This window comes from Physeter macrocephalus, chromosome 17 (genome assembly GCF_002837175.3).
Source record: "Physeter macrocephalus isolate SW-GA chromosome 17, ASM283717v5, whole genome shotgun sequence".
NCBI lineage: Eukaryota > Metazoa > Chordata > Mammalia > Artiodactyla > Physeteridae > Physeter > Physeter macrocephalus.
This window is the reverse complement of record NC_041230.1, coordinates 47,161,014-47,177,641: the sequence shown is the minus strand read 5'-3', so window position 1 is coordinate 47,177,641 and position 16,628 is coordinate 47,161,014. Positions and strand designations below refer to the sequence as shown.

General features: G+C 45.2%; 1 protein-coding gene and 1 long non-coding RNA gene across 10 annotated transcripts in view; one reads left to right on the top strand and one right to left on the bottom strand.

Moving 5' to 3' along the window:
• The window catches only part of WWOX (WW domain containing oxidoreductase), an 818,391-nt gene that overhangs the window by 368,141 nt on the left and 433,622 nt on the right, over window positions 1-16,628 (bottom strand).
• LOC114484020 (uncharacterized) lies at window positions 35-16,445 on the top strand. Of its 9 annotated transcripts, XR_003676465.2 has the most exons (4): window positions 35-609; window positions 1,261-1,328; window positions 1,716-3,038; window positions 3,147-6,546. It is a non-coding gene; the product is annotated as an uncharacterized lncRNA (long non-coding RNA). The 9 variants fall into 9 exon arrangements; XR_003676461.2 differs by adding an exon at window positions 6,898-16,445 and having other exon boundaries at window positions 35-3,038; window positions 3,147-4,788; XR_003676467.2 differs by lacking the exon at window positions 1,261-1,328.

Sequence of the window (16,628 nt, the reverse complement as noted above, 5' to 3'; positions counted from 1 at the left end):
ACACACACACCACCCTTGTTGGGGCCTTGTTAGCAGCAGCCAAATGCAATGCCTGATTTATCCACCTGGGTGCCAATCCAGGCCCGCCATGACCCTCCGGGCCCAGTTTCCCAACCTGAGCTGCCAGTAAGAGCAGAGCTACCCTGGCTTCTTCTTCTCTCTCTTCGTCCTCCTGCTTCAGCCACCAGACACTCCAGGGGTGTGAGAAACAAACGCCCTGTCTCAACGATCCGCGTGCACAGCGACATTCCCATAGCTCTCGTGTAACTCAGGAACGCTCAAGCAACTGTATTTAGCTCAATATCATTAAGTGCTTGGATGTTTATCTGAGATCCTGCTACCCTTCCCCAAGTACCGGCTCTGGGCAGAATATACCTATTTTCTATTTGGGTAAATTAGAATCTGACCTCTGAACAATGACACAGTAAAAACAAAACGAAATGGAACAAAGACAAGACTTCTATTGCGCAAGAAGCTTCTGGACTACCAGACTTTTTTTTTTTTAATACCATGGTCTTCTTTATTTTCTCATAGGTACATCATATATTGTAATACGAAATGGATATTGACTGCAGCTGAGGTGCCTATCCACATGTATTGACCTCAGAGGTAAATATTGACCGAGACAAAGGTAAAATCGATGCTTACCTTGAGGGATAATAAATCTGGATATCTATTGAAATAAGAAGTCAATAGGTGCATTGTTACAAACACCCACGGTTAGAGTCACTTGAGCAAATTTGTACAACGAGCGGTCAGTGGGTGTTTTCTAGAAAACTAGAGGCAGTGGGAGCAGTTCACAGAGGCTGCGCTGACTGGCCGTTTGCTTATTTACTCCTGTCTGTTTTGCTGCCAGCTAGCACTGGAGAAGGTAAATAACACCCCCCCAACCACCCCGTCAAAGGAAGGAGCTCAGCCTCTATGTTCAGGAGGCAGTTACTGAATTAGGTGTTTGCATTGGTTCCTGGAAGAAAAAACTGATGTGGGTATCCCCATTTTACAGCCTGGTAAACTGAGGCTCAGAGAACTTGAGAAACTCATCTGACAGAGATGATAAAGGGCGAAGCTCTAAATTCAAAGCTAATTGATGCTAAACTTGTGGTCTTTCTAACACATCCCTGTCTGCTGATATCTGTGATAAAACTGGGACTCGGGCGATAGAAAGGTCAGAGAAAGGTGAATGCAGAGATCGGAGGGAGCGAGGAAGGGTCTGTTTGCGACAGAAGGCGACCATCACAACTTCTTTGCAAAAACGGACAGGAAATTTCTGTGACTCGCACTCTCCCATCACTGCCGTCGATCATTAGCATCGTTACAGCTGAGTTTCGGTGAGTTGTGCCTCGGGGCCGGGTACTGCGGTAAGCGTCTTACAGATCTTACCTCGAGTAACTCTCATAACCCTAAGAGGTCATATAGTGGATAACTTGGCCATCTATCCAATATTCATTCTCCATTTCTCCCTTGATGGCCGAGCCCCATTTTGGTCACTTATCACCCCCTCCACCACATGGACTAAAACTGGGCTATGAATCTTCAGGGGCCTAAGCTCCCAATCATGCTGGGTCCAGATGCTTCCCTAGAGACTGGTTATACACAGGCATTTGATACAATTCTGGCCAAGGAGATGTGAGCATAAGTCTGTTGAGGGGCTTTGGGGAAAGGTCTCCTTGTTCCTGAGAGACACAAAAGAGAAGAGAAGGTGTCTTTCCTTCCAGCATTACGCCCACTGGTTCCGGTGATGGGAATTGCTGTAGCCATCCCGAAAATGTGAGAGAGACTCTAACTGAGGAAGAGACTGATGGACACCTCAGGGAAGTGGAGCCAGATCAGGACGTGTCACCTCCGGGACCACCTACCTCTGGACTCCAGATTAGGTGGGATAACACACTTCCATACTACTGAAGCCACTGCAAGTTGAGTTTCCTGTCATATGCAACCCCGGGCACCTCAACTGGTACAGGTAGGGGCCATATTATCCCCCTTTTACGCAGGAGAGATCTGGGCTTAGGGATGTTAAGTGTTACATGAGGCAACTAGTATGGTCTAACTCCACAATCTGAGTTCTTAACTGCTCCCCTGCAACCTTCCCAGGCATGCTTCCCATTTGAGGATAACACCATAATCTAGTGGAAACTGGGCCCTGCAAATGAAATCAACCAGGACTGGCACTGATCCCCTCTATCTGACCTTAAAACTCCTTTCTGTAAGCACGGTATAAGAGACACCCTCCCAATACCTACTCCCTTCAGAAGCCCTGGGTTTCAAAACTGTTTTACTGAATAATAAGACATTTCGCCCTGCCTTAACATGTGAACTGCCGGAGAACTTGGTTATGTTTCCTCAACACCCAGAGAGGCAGTTTATCAAAAGGCTTCCGCTCAAGAAACATCCCATGTGCGTTCAATTCTCCTCGTCCAACCTACTCTTTCTTCCTCGCTGAAACAATCCTTTTCATTCTCCAATGTGCGGCAAAAGCGACAGAATTAAAGGGCGTTTCCTCCACTCTCCTTGACCATGACCGCCATCTTGGATCTGCCTTCCCCACCAATAAACTACCATGATGAACCTCCTGTAAGAGTATTCAACACACTGGATTCCTTCAGTAATCCTCCACTGAGTTCCTGCTAGCTTTTTGCTGTATGTGTTTCTCTCCTTTAAGACAGGAACTGTATTTCATTTATTTATGTAATCCTAGGACCCATCACGGTACCTGACACATGGGAGCAAGCACAGAATTTGCTGATAATTATAGATCTCAGGTAGGGTAGGAGGTGTCAAGAACAGCTGTCTTTTCCCAGAGATCCCTAGGGAAAATTCCAACAAATAACAACTGCCAACAAAGACCCTCTTCCCCTAGAGTTTTCCATCTTTTCTCACCTTCTAGCTAAGAAGCAGCATCACGGTTAATCCCCTGGTTTCTTAATCTACAGAAAAAAAGAAAGGGGAAAAAAAGCCAACAGACAGGTTACGACACAGTTAAACTACGGGAAGCCAAAAGAAAGTGAAGAATCACACGCTCTAAGCTCCATCTTGCCTTCGTAAGTCTGTATTTTTACAGGAAATCAGGGTACCTTATCATCCATTTATTGGTTATCTTTATGCCATTACCATAAACTCACACTTAAGCAACAGCCTCTCTACTGTAGGTTCTTTGCGGTGTCCAGGGGCACTAGCGAGAGGCACGGTAGGGGAGTCACTGAAGAGTCCAATCCACCGAGGGCCCACATTCAACAAAAAGACAAAGACCTTTGGACTCAGACCGAATTATACCACAGACTTTCCATGGTTCTCCCACTTGTAGATGGCAGACTGTGGGACGTCTTGGCCTCCATAACTGTGTGAGCCAATTCCTACAGTAAGTCTCCTCTGTTTGTCTGCCTATGTATGTATGAGTGTGTGTATCCATCCATCCATCTATAACCCTATTGGTTCTGCTTCTCTGGAGAACCCTGATACAGGTAGTTGGGTCAGATGAAATTAATGTATCAATATGGCGGCCACATTCGCAGAAAGAGACATCGCAGCGTGGCTACTAAATAATACTGATGGGAGACAAAGTAGAGAATGGTCATTTCTTCCTGGAAGGCTAAGGCTCTCCCCCTCCTCCTCCTCCTCTTCCACCATGACCACCACTACCACCACTACAAGGACACCTGCGTATCTCCACAGGGACCATTCTGGATGTCTCTATTCCCAGCACCCTGCTCAGTGTCTGGTACATAGTAGGTGTTCAATCAACTGATGTTAGGTAAGCTGTTAAAGGTATGAAGAGGTACCTAGGACACCTTAGCAGGAATGAACGCGAGACAAGTGTTCAGGGGACGGAATGACCTCACCTTCTCTGAGCCTCCGTGTCCTCAGAAAAAATGAACTAAACCCATCACGCAAGTGGCTTTTGTTAAGTTTCAAGATTCTAGTAATATGAGCTTCACTCCTGTTCATGACCTGCTTCAAGCAAGTTATGAAGCCACTTCAGAGTCCAAGAAAGGGTGGATTTTGCTGCTGAGCCAGAGCTTCCTGACAGCCAGGCTCATCTGAGTACACAGTAGCCCCATCCCCGTCCCCCCAGGATAGCAACTAAGCGGTTCACCAGTGGCAGTCTCAGGAAATCAGGCTGCTAATTTAAGGCGATGGCCTGAATCTTCATTATTTGCACCCAAAAACCATGAGTCAGGTCTCCTCCTGTTTGCCAAATGCTACAACCCATTCGCATTTGGGGCTATCGTCATCTGGAGAGTATTCCAAGGGCTTCAGCTGGAGCAAAAGAGCCCCCCAGGGAAAACTCTGCCCTGTACCTCACCAACACTGACCCTCCCTGCAGCCGCGCAAGGCCGGCCAGCAGCAAAGCAGCCAGGGCCACAGGGAAGCGCAGTCAGAGCCACACAGGGAACAGACATAAGGCTGACTTTAATTGCAGGGTCATAGGAGGATTTTATCTAATTGCCGCAACTACAAAAGAAGAGGTTAAGTCCCTTGAAGACACTCACCATTTCCAAGAGGAAGGCCCACTTGATTTACGTAACCACCAGTAAACATGCAGAAAAACATGCACTTAAGAGACTTAATGTTTCCTGACGGCAATGAATTGGCGTTCACTGGGACACTGTGCACATTTCCCAGGAAGAAGTCCTGTCGCGAGGATCATGAAACGGTTCCAGACTGCACCAGCTGACCGATGAAAGCTTGGCTCCAGTTTCTCAAGGACAAGGCAATGGCCAAGATTGAGCGCCCCGCTGTCTGGGCCACTTCGCTCCCTCTATTCCCCACACGGATGACTCCAAACACCCGGTGGGTTCACCGCCAAAGAAAATGACAGCTCTTCTGATCAACAGCTCTGGTGACAGTAATCAGGGGAGGGCAGTGAGCTAGTCTCGGGGTGCGAAGTGATCGCCTGTTTTCAGGATAATCAATAAGACACTTATCTTGCAAGATTCGTGCAAGTTTGGAATCAATTATGAATGGGATGATGGTAAAACTCCAGGAGAGACTTGCTGGATTTTTAAAAAATTCTCATCAGAGTCAGGCTCCATTTCGTGGGTTTCTCTGAAATGTTATATACATGTAAAAATGAATACTCACTCACTCTACTATGCCATGATCAAATAGCGAGATTACCTCATGATTTAGGAGGGATTTTCAAATTCAGACTCTGTGGAATCTTGGGATAATATCTTTCAGGTTTAAAAAAAAAAAAAGGAGGAGGGATTTCCCATCAAGGGTATGAAGGGTTGCAATGTCGTATACAGTAGAAATGGCCTGAATTTTAGACGCGAACGGACGTTTACTCTGAAAGTAAGGTTCTACCAGTTAAAGATAGATGGTCTTCGGCACGTTACTTAACGGCCCCAAGTCAAAATTTCCCTACATCAAAAAGACGACAATGGCATCGCATCGTAAGGTTATGGTAAAGTTAAAATGAGATTATCCATATGAAAAGTTTACCGTAATCCCAAGCAATGCAATAGGCACTCAGTAAAAGTTAGTTATTCCTCATGTTAAGAGTCCTGACCTGGTCACCTTGAGCCAGTGACTTCATCTTTCGGGTCACCACTGTCTCATTTCTCAAATGGAAATATGTTGCAACAAATATGCTGCAAGGCGGCTGGGGAATTAAATTAGATAATGAACAAAATAGCATCTGATCTTACAACTGGCACATGATAGGTACTAAAAATGGTAAGTAACGGTATGGAAAAAATTCACTGTTTTCCCTTTACTCTCTCTCACACTCACAATTCTTCTGACACCAGATGGGTGGGGTTTGTCCCCCAGCAAGCGAACCTCTGAGACCAGCTGGGTGTCCTACAATTCAGTTCCCTTCTGACACTGATAACCAGAATTAGAGCAGACCTCAGTCCCACAAGGCTGCCTCCACTTCAGATGCCAATCTCAAACAGCTGGTCCCAAGGTCACCCAAAACTTCCGTCTGACTTGCTTACAAAACGGGAGGTTTCCACCACCTCCTTCTCAGGTTCCACAATTTGCTACCGTGGCTCACACAACCAAGGAAACCAGTTTCCTTGCTATTGCCAATTGATTACAAAGGCTATCGTGAAGGGCACAGATGAACGGCCAGATGAAGAGATGCACAGGGTCAGGTCTACAAGGGCTCTGAACACAGGAGCCTCTGTTCCCGAGGAGTTCGGGGTGTCACCCTCCCAGCTCATGAATGTCCTCACCGACCTTTAATGGAGGGATTTCTCCGAACCCTGCAATGTAGGGATTTTTGCGGAGGCTTCATCATGTAGGCAAGATGGATTACTAACTCAATTTCCAGCCCCTTCCATCTCTCCAGAAAATGGAAGGTGGGGCTAAAATTTCCAAGCTTCTACTCACGGCTTGGTCCTTCTGGTGACCAGACCCCATCCAAGGGCCCACCATTAGTTGCCTCATGAGGACAAAAAACGCTTCTACCACCCAGAAAAGTCCAAGGGATTCAGGAGCTCCCTGTCAGCCACTCTTATCACTAAGGAAATGACAAGGGTCTCGGGAGTCCTGTGTCAGGAACCAGGACCAAATACCAAATGTTAGCAGGAGCCAGGGGCAGAGACATACACATATATATATGTGTGTGTGTGTGTGTGTGTGTATATACACACACACACACACACACACACACATACACATATATGCAAATGTTAGCAGGAGCCAGGGGCAGAGAGAGACATACACATATATATATGTGTGTGTGTGTGTGTGTGTGTATATATACACACACACACACACACACACACATACACATATATGTATTTCTTATTATTCCACAATAATATTCGACTAGAAAACATTGAATGAGAAGCAAGAAATCTAGTCTCACCTCTCCATTTCACAAATAAGGCAACTGGAGCTCAGAGAGCCTTATCTTGCCTCAGGTTACCTGGAACATTTATTTCACAGGTGAGCCTGGACCAAAGCTCCCGGGAGGAAGGAAGACCTGTAGCTGGGATGGGAGCACAGGACAACAGGAGATTCCAGAAGCGGAAGCATAACGCAGAGCCCGTGCAATCAGGCCGAGCTCTATCCTAACTGGAAATCTGCCCATCTGGGGATACAGGGGAAGGGAGAGGAGCCAGGCCTCCAGGAGGAAGGCAAGGCTGAGCCAGGCAGAGAAAAAGAGACTGTTACGTGAAGTGACTTTGAAGAGGGAGCTACTTAAGTCAAGCAATCGTGGTGAGACGACCATGCGTGGCAAAGAAGAGAAGAGAGGAACGTGGAAAACAGGGAGCCATGTGGGAGCCCAGGGCCTGCCTGACTCACACCAAGCCCCCGACCCCCGCCTCTGGCCAGTGGAAGACCAGCCGGGGGCCCATCTGTGGATCCAGCCTTGGGGAGCTGGTCGAGGGCTGCATGAGTAAACCCCACAACTAAGAGGCGGGCCCCGAAGGAGACAGAGGGCGAAGGCATTGCCAGGCTGTGGCGATGGTGTCCATTCAGCTCAGGGTCGTAAGCCCGGGGAGCAGCCGCCACGGCCCGGCTCCTCTTGGCCCCGAACAGATCAACATTTGGCCTGAGCTTGCAGAGGACATATTACGTGGGCCACCCCACTTACGCTGTCCCTGTGGTCAGAAATAGCTCAAGGGCGGTCAGAACCACAGCATTATAAATCTGACGCTGTATTTAGTTCACACGGCCACGGCTGAAGAACTTCTTTTGAGGTTCAGATGTTAAGGGATGGAGCCCTAAACTGCCCCGAACGGGCCTCAGCAGAATCAGGAAGCAGCCCAGCGGTCACCTCTGCCTTCCTCCAGCTTCACTGCCCCACCCTTGGGCACCTCCTCACTCGTTGGGGAAACCAGTTTTGTGCTTTGACCGAGGCTGGAGGAAAACCCTCTCCGAGACCGGCAAATTCTCTCAAATGATTTCCGCTGAGGTATTGCTCCCATGCAGTGAAGGGCGCAGCTACGAAGTGTACAGCTTGATGGGCTTTTACATGCGTACACGTGCACGTAATCATATCATCAGATCGACACAGGGGTCACTTCCAGCACGGCAGAGGGCACCTCCTGCCCCTTCGAGATCAGCGCCCCTCCCTCACCTGGAGGTGTCTTGGCTGCTGTAGACCTTTACATTAATGGAATCATACTCTGCACCGTTCTGAGCGCCTGGCTTCTCTCACTCAGCCCTCAGCCTGACTCCCAGACTTTATAACGTCTATAAAAATAGCCCATCCGCTCACCTGCCTGGGGCTCCCGTTGTGCGCTGGGCTCAGAGCAATCCTCATGTTTAATCCTCACTGCAAACTCAGGAAGTGGCACACTCTTCCGGTTTTACGGATGAGGACATGTTAAGTGACCCGGTGGCCAAAGCCCGAGGCTGGAAATCAGCATCTTGGGATCACGGATGCAAAGAGTTTGGACCCCAAAGTCCATGTTCTTTCTTCTCGGCCAACTTGCTATTGACTCTTGACACCAGGGTTGTGAATAATTCACTTGAAGCCCTCCTGACAGGGCCTGACACACCATATGTAGCCATAACCATTAGCTAAGGCGAGGAGGATGATAAAGGTACATGAGGATGATTATGCCGGGCCTTGTATTAATGCTGGGGAAGCAGAAAGGAACAAGACAGACATGGTCTGGGGCCTCAGGGACCTGACAGCTTGCTTCACAGGACATGCCATACACATGTAAATAACTTTATAATGACAAGTTGTGGTTATGAAGGGAGGGGATGGGTTGCTTTGGGCCACAGTGCACGGCGATGCTCGGGCAACATTGCTGCAACGGTGTTTTTCTTCCTGAACCGGAGAACGAGGAGGCTGGGGACCTTCAGCAATGTCACACGGCAGCTACTGAAGATGCCTAAAACACTTCCCCCAAAAGGTATGCAACACTAACCAGCTTTGCTCTAATAAAGCTGCTCACCTGAGAGGCTCAATTACATCTGCAGCGGTCTCTTCAGAAAGAGCATTTAAAAGGCAGCTTTGCCCTTGACTCTTGATTCTGCAAGTCAAAAGCACTTAACTCAAAAACCTCTGGGTTACCAACACCAGATCGGGGCATCTGCCGCCAAGCCAGACCGCCCCCTGCCTCACGCTCTGACACCAAAGGCACCTGCATTATCATGATGCTGTCACTGAGTCAACTGCAGCTTGGGAAGGTGAGCATGCCACCCTGATATTCCCAGGACTCCTTTCAAGGAAGCGCTGCCAAGTACATCTTCCCGCGAAACCTACGATCCTGTTCCATTCTGACCCGGATTCTGCTTCAGAAAAACCAAACCAAACCAAAAAAAAAAATTTTTAACTCCTCTTATTGGATTCGCTGTGACTCTAAATTTCTCTGAAGATTCTGGAGTGGGATCTCATCTTACACTGATGAGGCTAGGTTCTAGAGTCGGTACATAAAAGCAAATCTGAATATCGTCAGAATTACTCTTGAAATGCTAAAATATCCTTTGGCGCTGGCTCCATCTAACCAAGAGAGCCAGTGTTTGTTCCAGGGCTGGCTCGGATCCACTCCTCTGGTTGAACTACCGGTCAAAGAAGCTGCCTTAACCGGTAGTTCAATCAAACTACCGGTTAAACCAGTAGTTACTACAGACCAGGTTACTACGCAATTCACATGAGGACCTCACATTCAAGATGCTCCAACTAAGAGACGCACAAGGACACAGATTCCAAAAACAAAAGATTCCCTTCTTCTTCGAGCTCTCTGCTCAGTGTGCAGAAGGGAGAAAGCCACCAGCACTATGGGAATTCCTGTTTGTCTTGCCTCAAGTTAAATCTGGGTAGGTTAAATGTGTACTGAATGGAAGGCACTGAATCTCTGCTTAAGACTGGGACATCTCAGTGGCAAGGTCTTTCTTTTCATCATCGCCATGTCCTCAGAACTAGCAGACCTCCTGCACACAGAAGGTTCCTCTTCAACGTCACTGGAACACCCTCTCATAATTAACCTACCAAAGGCCAGGCCGTCAGGACATTCTGCAGTCAGGGGCAGGATAAGGATCCACAGATGAGAGGACCTGGGAACCAAAGTCTGGCTCAACTTGATGAAGACCTTCCGAAGAACTGTAACTCTGCATAACAACAAGTTTACTACTAAGCAGGGGTCATTAGTCATCTATCAGATATGATGCGGCAGAGAAAAACGCACTGGGCTGAGGGTGGACTAGTCAACAACCAATGGAACAATGATATTTTTGTGAATATGGTCAGTGGTCAACAAATAATAAGAAATACAAGGACTGCATATATAGTTTTCCCTAAAGCTAAATAGCTCTGAATATCTAAACTGTCCTTAACAACAGAAGACAATGTTGGCAGGTCAATCAAGGTCAGCTCGTAGGAAGCATATGACTTTTGACAAAATAAACCTCAAATACGAGCAAACACTGGTATGCCCTATTTATAACGAATATGCTTCGATGCTACATGTTCATCGATGTTAATACAATTAACATTTTCATCTACATCCAACAGTAACCTCGGACTACAAGCATAACATAGCCCAACAGAAACTGCTATCAAGAGTATAGATCTTACTTTATTTTTACCTTCACCTGACATACTGTGGCCGTGTACTGACCACTTAGGAACATTCTTCTGGCCGTAAATCCAATCAATAATTCACTCATGCAGAACATATAACTGTACATTGTCTGCTCATACAAACCCATTGCTGGTGAGTGCCGATCAGAGAGCAGAAAACCAAAGCCGTTCATGCACCCAGCGTCCCTTCTCAGAGGACTAGCCTGAAAATGATCCTTGTCCTGCCTACAAATGAAATACTTAAAACAATGTTTTGATGCTCCGAGTTATACCTGACATATTTGTCGATTTTCCCAGACGCTGGGAGTGATTAGATTTGGGGGTCAGTTGCTCTAAGGTCATGTGCAGACCACACATTTTAATTTCAAATAGAGGATGACAAACCTGATAAGCAAAACTTTATAAGATAAAAGGATATGAAATCAACTTACACTACTAGTTGGTATGGGGAAAACTTTTGTATTAAGTCCTGTCACCTAAAGGTACGGAACCTGGTGTTACAAGAGAAAATTTTCATGACAAAAATAACCTTGATAAGTTACGGCACCTAGAAAACGTACTGTTATAAACTACTTCAAACCATGGAGAACGTTTATTCTCAGTGAGGGAGGGGGGCAGAGGGGAAAGAGAATTTGGCTTCATGTTTACAGGCGTTTATTGGTAAAGAACATATTCTTAGGGGTTCACAATAAATCTGGAAAGATCATTACCCACGATCGTGCAATGGACAAGACTGGCAGGCGGGTGGTCAGAACTGCAAAGGGTTAAGCTATAAAGACAATGAAACGGCCTAGAAGTTCTTTAAAACTCAATTAAAATAAAACCAGTTCCTGTTAGTTTTTCCAATCCAGATTTAAGACTCATTCTGTATTATCTATTCATATGAAAAAGGTTACAGAAATTGAATTTTGAATTATGCTAACCCATTTTTCTCAGCTATAGAAAACGTTGGCTTCCAGCCCAATGAATACAATGGCTACATGTTCAAGACCTTTAATTATCTAATTAATGTAGTGTCATTTTAGCAATTAGTTCAAATGACCATATGTAACTTTTTTCTTTTTAAGATCACAACTGTAAATATTTTTTAAAATACTTGTTATACGTGCCATATCCTGTGCATTAAAGATATATAAATCCGATTAAAAACAGAAAATGACCAAGAAAGCTTTTAAACCAAAACAAAACAAACACAAAACCAACCCTAACATGGGCAATGGCTGATTTTCATATGATTAAACTCATAGGGTAAGTTCACAGATATCCTACTGAACTACAGTTGTGACGAGGAATTACTACCTGGGTTGGCAGATATTATCAAAGGAAATTACAAGGCATGTTTGGGGTGGGGTTAAGAGCAAGAATTCATTCTGATGAAGACCCTAATAAATGGCATTATAAAATGAATAATAATTAGAAAAACTCTTCACAGAAGATTGCTCTTCCTCCGCATTTTCTCCCACTGTGGAGCTGAATTTTAACTTTAAATTCTTCATTGACTCTGCAACTCAGGTAGTGCCACAAGTTGCTTCTATAATCTACTAATCCCAGGGCTTGTGGATTCCAAAGCTAATGATGTAGAAAAGTATACTCATGCTAAAGAAATCATTTCTGGGACTTCCCTGGTGGTGCAGTGGTTCAGAATCCGCCTGCCAATGCCGGGGTCACGGGTTCGAGCCCTGGTCCGGGAAGGTCCCACATGCCACAGAGCAACTAAGCCCGTGCGCCACAACTACTGAGCCTGCGCTCTAGAGTCCGCGAGCCGCAGCTACTGAGCCCACGTGCCACAACTACTGAAGCCCACGCGCCTAGAGCCCGTGCTCCGCAACAAGAGAAGCCACACTGCAATGAGAAGCCTGCGCACCGCAACGAAGAGTAGCCCCCGCTCGCTGCAACTAGAGAGAGCCCGCGTGCAGCAAAGAAGACCCAACGCAGCCATAAATAAATAAATAAATATTTTTAAAAAAGAAAGAAATCATTTCTGTGCCATTTGTTTGGTCCCTCTATTTGGCAATCCGTCCATGATGGGATGAATGGCTAACATCGCTGGACATCTGTCATGATCTCTCTCGTTTCTGATGGGCCAAAACCTGGTTCCAAGGAGATGTTATTTATTTGGGAACACAGAGACAGTCATCTGTAATTGGTGAGGATTAACTGAAATCCTCCGTTGGGGGGGGGCGGAAATTTAGCACATATGACCCTTGCTTTTAAAGAGTCTGCAATCTGATGGAGAAAGCCAGGTGGCACGCACGTATACACACACACACAGACACACACACACACACACACACACACACACACACGAGTAAGCCCAGAGTTCTTGGAGGCTATTGTGCCTTAAACGCTGTGCATTATTTAGAAAACTCCTTCACAATCCCTGGAGTTTTAGCATGTAGAAGTGAAGTCTATAGTTTGTAGTGAAATGGCAATGCTTTCCTTGGGTCTCAGCGAGGCTTCAAGGCAGTCTTAGTTCAAGGAGAGGAGAAACTGCCATTTTTCAAGCACTATTATAGTCCAGATATCATTGTAAGGGGTTTAAAGATATTGCTACCTACTTCATTTCTCACAACTATCTTGCAAGGTCGATGGTGTTTGTTTTCTGAAGAGGTGGAACTCAAATATTTCTCAGCCCATTTCTCCACCTGTACTGGAGTAGAGGGAGAGGCTCTCCCAGACCCCATCAACTCTGAAATCCCACAGCCCGCAGCTGAGGGACTGCCTGCTTGGCTTCCCCTACTAACCGCAGTCCCACCGCCACGGTCCCACCGCACGTCACTGCTCTTCTCTTGAGACCCTTCTTCCTCACCAGCCTCACCTTCCGCTGCTTCCTACCCCATGGTGCATATTCGATTAAGAGCAGATACCTGCATTTCTCCAAAAAAGACATACAATGGCCAAGAGTCACATGAAAAGATGCCCAATATCACAAATCATCAGAGAAAGGCAAATCAAAACTACAATGAGGTATCACCTCACACCAGTCAGAATGGCCATCCTCAAAAAGTCTACAAGCAATAAATGCTGGAGAGGGTGTGGAGAAAAGGAAACCCTCCTGCACTGTTGGTGGGAATGTAAATTGATGCAGCCACTATGGAGAACAGGATGGAGGTTCCTTAAAAAACTAAAAATAGGGCTTCCCTGGTGGCGCAGTGGTTGGGAGTCCGCCTGCCGATGCAGGGGACACGGGTTCGTGCCCCGGTCCGGGAAGATCCCACATGCCGCGGAGCAGCTGGGCCCGTGGGCCATGGCCGCTGGGCCTGCGCATCCGGGACCTGTGCTCCGCGGCGGGAGAGGCCACAGCGGTGAGAGGCCCACGAACCGCAAAAAACAAACAAACAAACAAACAAACAAAAAACTAAAAATAGAACTACCATGAGACCCAGCAATCCCACTCCTGGATATATATCTGGAGAAAAACATGGTTTGAAAGGATGCATGCACTCTAGGGTTTATTGCAGCACTGTTTACAATAGCCAAGACATGGAAGCAACCTAAATGTCGATTGACAGATGAATACATAAAGAAGATATGGTACATACATACAATGGAATATTACTCAGCCATTAAAAAGAATAATGCCATTTGCAGCAACATGGATGGACCTGGAGATAATCACACTAAGTGAAGTAAGTCAGACAGAGAAAGCTAAATATCATATCACTTATATCCAGAATCTAAAAAAAAAAAAAAATGATACAAACTTATTTACAAAACAAACAGACTCACAGACTTAGAGAACAAACTTATGGTTACCAGGGAGGAAGGGTCGGGGGGTAGGGAGATAGATTGGGAGTTTGACATTGACATGTACACACTGCTATATTTAAAATGGATAACCAAAAAGGATCTACTATATATATATGTATATATGTATAGCTATATGTATAGCACAGGGAACTCTGCTCTATACTCTGTAATAACCTAAATGGGAAAAGAATTTGAAAAAGAATAGATGTGTGTATATGTATAACTGAATAACTCTGCTGTACACCTGAAACTAACACAACATTGTTAATCCACTATACTCCAATATAAAATAAAAAATTTTTAGAAGAGCATATACCTGCATGGCTCCGAGAATCCCATACACTTCCCTCCCTCTGATCCTTCTGCATGAGTAGCCCTTCCTTCCTTTGTCTGCCTGGTGAACTTGGTTCACCATTCAACGTAGCTGAGATACCACCTCCTCCTGGGAGCCTGCCGTGTTGCTCCCTCCCACTTCTTACTCTATGCTCTCCATACCTTAAGCACACTTAGATACTTAAATAAATTGCAGCGGAGTGTGATCTATCTCCTTGACTGAGCTGTGAGTTCCTTCAGAACAAAGCAAAACCCGCCCCTTTACCCCTAGTGTTTATTACAGTAACATCCATACCACAGGAGCTTCATAATTACTGCCGAACTGTTAAATGGGTTTTTAACAGCTCCAAAAAATAGGAACAGAAAGAAAACCAGGACTGAGGTGGGAGAGCAAATGTGATGAAGTACCTGACAATATGAAAAAAGAGAGAAAGAAACCAAAACTATGAAAAGCCCCACCCCCCAAAAAAATGCAGAAGAGGTATGATGTGACCTTCTTAATGTTATGACTTCTTTTGCAGTGTAGGTTTCTGAAAAGCAAGACGTGTCATAAGTAATGTAACAATCAACAAAGCTGTAACAGCATTACAAATGATACCCATTTGTGGGGATGTACCCTCACCATTAAACCTGTTTCCAAACAAGCATTCTGCAGGAGATAATACACATTCCAGGTGTCAGAGATGCAATTCTGGAAGCCACACAGAAAACCAGGTTTTCAGAAAGCCATGAGGTTGCATTCATTTTCATTTACTTATACTGTTGATGTATCATATTGATTTTTTTCCAAAGGACCCATAGCTGGAAATGAATTTCTTTCATACAGTTCATAACAACTACATATCTATCTACCTACCTACCTACCTACCTACCCACCCACCATCCATCCATCTATCCAACTTTATATTTGGATTTGGTATATACGTACATACACCAAATCACTGAATGGTAAGAGACTAATCCAATGGTATGAGACTATTTTTAATTGTCAAAAAGGTAAAAAACCATCAACAACAGCTTTAATTGTCCTGTGGTAGGGTCAGACAGCAACTAAGTACTTTCTGAAGCAGGTGGTCAGTGATGTATGCCCAACCATATAATAAAGCGTCTACAAGAACAAAAGCTGTATATATTTTTTTCCTTTGAAATGTGGATCCACGGGGTAAATGTTCTTGCGAAAATATTAATTAGCAAGTCTTGGTTGTTGGGAAAGAACTGTGGCCAGAAGGGTACAAGTGATAGATAGCAAAAACATATTTGAATACATTCCACCAAAGTAAAATCCTGAAACTGAATTACCAATGACACAAGCCCAAACAAGGTCTCCTGTGCATGTGCTAAACTGAAAGTCATACCATTGACGTTCCCTAGACACAGATTCTTCACAATGTGGCAGCTTCTCCGAGACAGCCAGGGTAACGCAAAGAGAGGGCCAGCACACGGCACTCCAAAGCTATGAACTGGGACTTGTCCAAAATGTGTTGATGGGGGTGCCAAGGATGAATGTGGGGTACAACCTTACCCATTTAAATGGTTTAGTAACTAAAACCCAGAAAGGTTAAGTAAATTATCCAATGTCACAAAGCTGGGAAGTAGAAGAGTGTGGAGTTAAACTCTAGCTGGTCTGGCTCCAAACCAAGGAGTCATACCCAGTGCTGTCTGAACTTCCTTCTTGGTGAATTCGGGGCTGGATGAAAGGAAAGCCTCCAGATGAGCTGGTGTCGGGGCACCTATACTCACAGTGGCAGGGCGGGAACTTAGGGGACAGGTGCTGGAGGCTCTATTCTAAAGAAGGCTGATGTGAACAAGCTATTAAAACACTTTAATTTCACAAAAGAATACTTTATATTTAAAATATTAATACACTGAAACCCAGAAAAATATATATGTATACATTTTGTTTTTGTTGTTGGATATATATATATACACACATATCAAATAAATCCAAAATTTATATATTATATAAAAATATATTTTTATATATCAAATAAATGCAAAAGACTAGACAGAAAGTCTATTCAGCAAATATTCACTTTTCATCCTCCCACCTCTT